We start from the raw sequence: 9,063 nt of genomic DNA on the forward strand, positions 1-9,063 counted from the left end.
CAGGGATTTCTATGAAAATAAGCGATATTTTAGGGTTAAAAGCAGGGATTTCCATGAAAATAAGCAATATTTTAGGGTTAAAAACAGGGATTTCTATGAAAATAAGCGATATTTTAGGGGAAAACCAGGGATTTCTGTGAAAATAAGCGATATTTTATGTTAAAAACAGGGATTTCTATGAAAATAAGCGATATTTTAGGGAAAAAACAGGGATTTCTGTGAAAATAAGCGATATTTTATGTTAAAAACAGGGATTTCTATGAAAATAAGCAATATTTTAGGGGAAAAAACAGGGATTTCCATGAAAATAAGCGATATTTTAGGGGAAAAACAGGGATTTCTGTGAAAATAAGCGATATTTTAGGGGAAAAACAGGGATTTCTGTGAAAATAAGCGATATTTTAGGGGAAAAACAGGGATTTCTATGAAAATAAGCGATATTTTAGGGGAAAAACAGGGATTTCCATGAAAATAAGCGATATTTTATGTTAAAAACAGGGATGTCTGTGAAAATAAGCGATATTTTAGGGGAAAAACAGGGATTTCCGTGAAAATAAGCGATATTTTATGTTAAAAACAGGGATTTCTGTGAAAATAAGCGATATTTTAGGGGAAAAACAGGGATTTCTATGAAAATAAGCGATATTTTAGGGGAAAAACAGGGATTTCTATGAAAATAAGCGATATTTTATGTTAAAACCAGGGATTTCTGTGAAAATAAGCGATATTTTATGTTAAAAACAGGGATTTCTATGAAAATAAGCGATATTTTAGGGGAAAAAACAGGGATTTCTGTGAAAATAAGCGATATTTTACGGGAAAAACAGGGATTTCCTATGAAAATAAGCGATATTTTAGGGGAAAAAACAGGGATTTCCATGAAAATAAGCGATATTTTATGTTAAAAACAGGGATTTCTATGAAAATAAGCGATATTTTAGGGGAAAAAACAGGGATTTCCATGAAAATAAGCGATATTTTAGGGGAAAAACAGGGATTTCTGTGAAAATAAGCGATATTTTATGTTAAAAACAGGGATTTCTATGAAAATAAGCGATATTTTAGAGGAAAAACAGGGATTTCTGAGAAAATAAGCGATATTTTAGGGGAAAAACAGGGATTTCTATGAAAATAAGCGATATTTTATGTTAAAAACAGGGATTTCTGTGAACATCAGCGATATTTTAGGGGAAAAACAGGGATTTCAATGAAAATAAGCGATGTTTTATTTTAAAAACAGGGATTTCTGTGAAAATAAGCGATATTTTAGGGGAAAAACAGGGATTTCTATGAAAATAAGCGATATTTTAGGGGAAAAAACAGGGATTTCTGTGAAAATAAGCGATATTTTAGGGTTAAAAACAGGGATTTCTATGAAAATAAGCGATATTTTAGGGGAAAAAACAGGGATTTCCATGAAAATAAGCGATATTTTAGGGGAAAAACAGGGATTTCTGTGAAAATAAGCGATATTTTAGGGGAAAAACAGGGATTTCCTTGAAAATAAGCGATATTTTAGGGGAAAAACAGGGATTTCTGTGAAAATAAGCGATATTTTAGGGGAAAAACAGGGATTTCTATGAAAATAAGCGATATTTTATGTTAAAAACAGGGATTTCTATGAAAATAAGCGATATTTTAGGGGAAAAACAGGGATTTCCATGAAAATAAGCGATATTTTAGGGGAAAAACAGGGATTTCTATGAAAATAAGCGATATTTTAGGGTTAAAAACAGGGATTTCCATGAAAATAAGCGATATTTTAGGGGAAAAACAGGGATTTCTATGAAAATAAGCGATATTTTATGTTAAAAACAGGGATTTCTATGAAAATAAGCTATATTTTAGGGGTTAAAAACAGGGATTTCTATGAAAATAAGCGATATTTTAGGGTTAAAAACAGGGATTTCTATGAAAATAAGCGATATTTTAGGGTTAAAAGCAGGGATTTCCATGAAAATAAGCGATATTTTAGGGTTAAAAACAGGGATTTCTGTGAAAATAAGCGATATTTTAGGGTTGAAAACAGGGATTTCCATGAAAATAAGCGATATTTTAGGGTTAAAAGCAGGGATTTCCATGAAAATAAGCGATATTTTAGTTTTAAAAACAGGGATTTCTATGAAAATAAGCGATATTTTAGGGTTAAAAGCAGGGATTTCCATGAATATAAGCGATATTTTAGGGATAAAAACAGGGATTTCTATGAAAATAAGCGATATTTTAGGGGAAAAACAGGGATTTCCATGAAAATAAGCGATATTTTAGGGTTAAAAACAGGGATTTCTATGAAAATAAGCGATATTTTATGTTAAAAACAGGGATTTCCATGAAAATAAGCGATATTTTAGGGTTAAAAACAGGGATTTCTATGAAAATAAGCGATATTTTAGGGGAAAAACAGGGATTTCTATGAAAATAAGCGATATTTTAGGGGAAAAGCAGGGATTTCGATGAAAATAAGCGATATTTTAGGGGAAAAACAGGGATTTCCATGAAAATAAGCGATATTTTAGGGGAAAAACAGGGATTTCTATGAAAATAAGCGATATTTTAGGGGAAAAACAGGGATTTCTATGAAAATAAGCGATATTTTAGGGATAAAAACAGGGATTTCTATGAAAATAAGCGATATTTTAGGGGAAAACCAGGGATTTCTATGAAAATAAGCGATATTTTAGGGGAAAAAACAGGGATTTCTGTGAAAATAAGCGATATTTTTTGTTAAAAACAGGGATTTCTATGAAAATAAGCGATATTTTAGGGGAAAAAACAGGGATTTCCATGAAAATAAGCGATATTTTAGGGGAAAAACAGGGATTTCTGTGAAAATAAGCGATATTTTAGGGGAAAAACAGGGATTTCCTTGAAAATAAGCGATATTTTAGGGGAAAAACAGGGATTTCTATGAAAATAAGCGATATTTTAGGGGAAAAACAGGGATTTCTATGAAAATAAGCGATATTTTAGGGGAAAAACAGGGATTTCCATGAAAATAAGCGATATTTTATGTTAAAAACAGGGATTTCTATGAAAATAAGCGATATTTTAGGGGAAAAACAGGGATTTCTATGAAAATAAGCGATATTTTATGTTAAAAACAGGGATTTCTGTGAAAATAAGCAGATATTTTAGGGGAAAAACAGGGATTTCTATGAAAATAAGCGATATTTTAGGGGAAAAACAGGGATTTCTATGAAAATAAGCAATATTTTATGTTAAAAACAGGGATTTCTGTGAACATCAGCGATATTTTAGGGGAAAAACAGGGATTTCCATGAAAATAAGCGATATTTTATGTTAAAAACAGGGATTTCTATGAAAATAAGCGATATTTTAAGGTTAAAAACAGGGATTTCCATGAATATAAGCAATATTTTAGGGGAAAAACAGGGATTTCTATGAAAATAAGCGATATTTTAGGGGAAAAACAGGGATTTCTATGAAAATAAGTAATATTTTAGGGTTAAAAACAGGGATTTCTATGAAAATAAGCGATATTTTAGGGGAAAAACAGGGATTTCCATGAAAATAAGCGATATTTTAGGGGAAAAACAGGGATTTCCATGAAAATAAGCGATATTTAAGGGTTAAAAACAGGGATTTCTATGAAAATAAGCGATATTTTATGTTAAAAACAGGGATTTCTATGAAAATAAGCGATATTTTAGGGGAAAAACAGGGATTTCTATGAAAATAAGCGATATTTTATGTTAAAAACAGGGATTTCTGTGAAAATAAGCGATATTTTAGGGGAAAAACAGGGATTTCTATGAAAATAAGCGATATTTTATGTTAAAAACAGGGATTTCTATGAAAATAAGCGATATTTTAGGGGAAAAACAGGGATTTCTATGAAAATAAGCGATATTTTAGGGGAAAAACAGGGATTTCTATGAAAATAAGCGATATTTTAGGGGAAAAACAGGGATTTCTGTGAAAATAAGCGATATTTTAGGGGAAAAACAGGGATTTCTATGAAAATAAGCGATATTTTAGGGGAAAAAACAGGGATTTCTGTGAAAATAAGCGATATTTTAGGGGAAAAACAGGGATTTCTGTGAAAATAAGCGATATTTTAGGGGTTAAAAACAGGGATTTCTATGAAAATAAGCGATATTTTAGGGGAAAAACAGGGATTTCTATGAAAATAAGCGATATTTTAGGGGAAAACAGGGATTTCTGTGAAAATAAGCGATATTTTAGGGGAAAAACAGGGATTTCTATGAAAATAAGCGATATTTTATGTTAAAAACAGGGATTTCTATGAAAATAAGCGATATTTTAGGGGAAAAACAGGGATTTCTATGAAAATAAGCGATATTTTATGTTAAAAACAGGGATTTCTATGAAAATAAGCGATATTTTAGGGGAAAAACAGGGATTTCTGTGAAAATAAGCGATATTTTAGGGGAAAAACAGGGATTTCTATGAAAATAAGCGATATTTTATGTTAAAAACAGGGATTTCTATGAAAATAAGCGATATTTTAGGGGAAAAACAGGGATTTCTATGAAAATAAGCGATATTTTAGGGGAAAAACAGGGATTTCTGTGAAAATAAGCGATATTTTAGGGGAAAAACAGGGATTTCTGTGAAAATAAGCGATATTTTAGGGGAAAAACAGGGATTTCTATGAAAATAAGCGATGTTTTATTTTAAAAACAGGGATTTCTGTGAAAATAAGCGATATTTTAGGGGAAAAACAGGGATTTCTATGAAAATAAGCGATATTTTATGTTAAAAACAGGGATTTCTATGAAAATAAGCGATATTTTAGGGTTAAAAACAGGGATTTCTATGAAAATAAGCGATATTTTATGTTAAAAACAGGGATTTCTGTGAACATCAGCGATATTTTAGGGGAAAAACAGGGATTTCAATGAAAATAAGCGATATTTTACGGGAAAAAACAGGGATTTCTATGAAAATAAGCAATATTTTAGGGTTAAAAACAGGGATTTCCATGAAAATAAGCGATATTTTATGTTAAAAACAGGGATTTCTATGAAAATAAGCGATATTTTAGGGTTAAAAGCAGGGATTTCCATGAAAATAAGCAATATTTTAGGGTTAAAAACAGGGATTTCTATGAAAATAAGCGATATTTTAGGGGAAAACCAGGGATTTCTGTGAAAATAAGCGATATTTTATGTTAAAAACAGGGATTTCTATGAAAATAAGCGATATTTTAGGGAAAAAACAGGGATTTCTGTGAAAATAAGCGATATTTTATGTTAAAAACAGGGATTTCTATGAAAATAAGCAATATTTTAGGGGAAAAAACAGGGATTTCCATGAAAATAAGCGATATTTTAGGGGAAAAACAGGGATTTCTGTGAAAATAAGCGATATTTTAGGGGAAAAACAGGGATTTCTGTGAAAATAAGCGATATTTTAGGGGAAAAACAGGGATTTCTATGAAAATAAGCGATATTTTAGGGGAAAAACAGGGATTTCCATGAAAATAAGCGATATTTTATGTTAAAAACAGGGATGTCTGTGAAAATAAGCGATATTTTAGGGGAAAAACAGGGATTTCCGTGAAAATAAGCGATATTTTATGTTAAAAACAGGGATTTCTGTGAAAATAAGCGATATTTTAGGGGAAAAACAGGGATTTCTATGAAAATAAGCGATATTTTAGGGGAAAAACAGGGATTTCTATGAAAATAAGCGATATTTTATGTTAAAACCAGGGATTTCTGTGAAAATAAGCGATATTTTATGTTAAAAACAGGGATTTCTATGAAAATAAGCGATATTTTAGGGGAAAAAACAGGGATTTCTGTGAAAATAAGCGATATTTTACGGGAAAAACAGGGATTTCCTTGAAAATAAGCGATATTTTAGGGAAAAAACAGGGATTTCCATGAAAATAAGCGATATTTTATGTTAAAAACAGGGATTTCTATGAAAATAAGCGATATTTTAGGGGAAAAAACAGGGATTTCCATGAAAATAAGCGATATTTTAGGGGAAAAACAGGGATTTCTGTGAAAATAAGCGATATTTTATGTTAAAAACAGGGATTTCTATGAAAATAAGCGATATTTTAGAGGAAAAACAGGGACTTCTGAGAAAATAAGCGATATTTTAGGGGAAAAACAGGGATTTCTATGAAAATAAGCAATATTTTATGTTAAAAACAGGGATTTCTGTGAACATCAGCGATATTTTAGGGGAAAAACAGGGATTTCAATGAAAATAAGCGATGTTTTATTTTAAAAACAGGGATTTCTGTGAAAATCAGCAATATTTTAGGGGAAAAACAGGGATTTCTATGAAAATAAGCGATATTTTAGGGGAAAAAACAGGGATTTCTGTGAAAATAAGCGATATTTTTTGTTAAAAACAGGGATTTCTATGAAAATAAGCGATATTTTAGGGGAAAAAACAGGGATTTCCATGAAAATAAGCGATATTTTAGGGGAAAAACAGGGATTTCTGTGAAAATAAGCGATATTTTAGGGGAAAAACAGGGATTTCCTTGAAAATAAGCGATATTTTAGGGGAAAAACAGGGATTTCTGTGAAAATAAGCGATATTTTAGGGGAAAAACAGGGATTTCTGTGAAAATAAGCGATATTTTAGGGGAAAAACAGGGATTTCCATGAAAATAAGCGATATTTTAGGGGAAAAACAGGGATTTCCATGAAAATAAGCGATATTTTAGGGGAAAAACAGGGATTTCTATGAAAATAAGCGATATTTTAGGGGAAAAACAGGGATTTCCATGAAAATAAGCGATATTTTAGGGGAAAAACAGGGATTTCTATGAAAATAAGCGATATTTTATGTTAAAAACAGGGATTTCTATGAAAATAAGCTATATTTAAGGGTTAAAAACAGGGATTTCTATGAAAATAAGCGATATTTTATGTTAAAAACAGGGATTTCTATGAAAATAAGCGATATTTTAGGGTTAAAAACAGGGATTTCCATGAAAATAAGCGATATTTTAGGGTTAAAAACAGGGATTTCTGTGAAAATAAGCGATATTTTAGGGTTGAAAACAGGGATTTCCATGAAAATAAGCGATATTTTAGGGTTAAAACAGGGATTTCTATGAAAATAAGCGATATTTTAGGGGAAAAACAGGGATTTCTATGAAAATAAGCGATATTTTAGGGTTAAAAACAGGGATTTCTATGAAAATAAGCGATATTTTAGGGGAAAAACAGGGATTTCTATGAAAATAAGCGATATTTTAGGGGAAAAACAGGGATTTCCATGAAAATAAGCGATATTTTAGGGTTAAAAACAGGGATTTCTATGAAAATAAGCGATATTTTATGTTAAAAACAGGGATTTCCATGAAAATAAGCGATATTTTAGGGTTAAAAACAGGGATTTCTATGAAAATAAGAGATATTTTAGGGGAAAAAACAGGGATTTCTATGAAAATAAGCGATATTTTAGGGGAAAAAACAGGGATTTCCATGAAAATAAGCGATATTTTAGGGGAAAAACAGGGATTTCCATGAAAATAAGCGATATTTTAGGGGAAAAACAGGGATTTCTATGAAAATAAGCGATATTTTAGGGGAAAAACAGGGATTTCTATGAAAATAAGCGATATTTTAGGGATAAAAACAGGGATTTCTATGAAAATAAGCGATATTTTAGGGGAAAACAGGGATTTCTATGAAAATAAGCGATATTTTAGGGGAAAAACAGGGATTTCTGTGAAAATAAGCGATATTTTATGTTAAAAACAGGGATTTCTATGAAAATAAGCGATATTTTAGGGGAAAAAACAGGGATTTCCATGAAAATAAGCGATATTTTAGGGGAAAAACAGGGATTTCTATGAAAATAAGCGATATTTTAGGGGAAAAACAGGGATTTCCTTGAAAATAAGCGATATTTTAGGGGAAAAACAGGGATTTCTATGAAAATAAGCGATATTTTAGGGGAAAAACAGGGATTTCTATGAAAATAAGCGATATTTTAGGGGAAAAACAGGGATTTCCATGAAAATAAGCGATATTTTATGTTAAAAACAGGGATTTCTATGAAAATAAGCGATATTTTAGGGGAAAAACAGGGATTTCTATGAAAATAAGCGATATTTTATGTTAAAAACAGGGATTTCTGTGAAAATAAGCGATATTTTAGGGGAAAAACAGGGATTTCTATGAAAATAAGCGATATTTTAGGGGAAAAACAGGGATTTCTATGAAAATAAGCGATATTTTATGTTAAAAACAGGGATTTCTGTGAAAATAAGCGATATTTTAGGGGAAAAACAGGGATTTCCATGAAAATAAGCGATATTTTATGTTAAAAACAGGGATTTCTATGAAAATAAGCGATATTTTAAGGGTTAAAAACAGGGATTTCCATGAAAATAAGCGATATTTTAGGGGAAAAACAGGGATTTCTATGAAAATAAGCGATATTTTAGGGGAAAAACAGGGATTTCTATGAAAATAAGCGATATTTTAGGGTTAAAAACAGGGATTTCTATGAAAATAAGCGATATTTTAGGGGAAAAACAGGGATTTCCATGAAAATAAGCGATATTTTAGGGGAAAAACAGGGATTTCCATGAAAATAAGCGATATTTTAGGGTTAAAAACAGGGATTTCTATGAAAATAAGCGATATTTTATGTTAAAAACAGGGATTTCTATGAAAATAAGCGATATTTTAGGGGAAAAACAGGGATTTCTATGAAAATAAGCGATATTTTATGTTAAAAACAGGGATTTCTGTGAAAATAAGCGATATTTTAGGGGAAAAACAGGGATTTCTATGAAAATAAGCGATATTTTATGTTAAAAACAGGGATTTCTATGAAAATAAGCGATATTTTAGGGGAAAAACAGGGATTTCTATGAAAATAAGCGATATTTTAGGGGAAAAACAGGGATTTCTATGAAAATAAGCGATATTTTAGGGGAAAACAGGGATTTCTGTGAAAATAAGCGATATTTTAGGGGAAAAACAGGGATTTCTATGAAAATAAGCGATATTTTAGGGAAAAAACAGGGATTTCTGTGAAAATAAGCGATATTTTAGGGGAAAAACAGGGATTTCTGTGAAAATAAGCGATATT

This window comes from Tympanuchus pallidicinctus, unplaced genomic scaffold (genome assembly GCF_026119805.1).
Source record: "Tympanuchus pallidicinctus isolate F22 unplaced genomic scaffold, pur_lepc_1.0 scaffold182, whole genome shotgun sequence".
Lineage (NCBI taxonomy): Eukaryota > Metazoa > Chordata > Aves > Galliformes > Phasianidae > Tympanuchus > Tympanuchus pallidicinctus.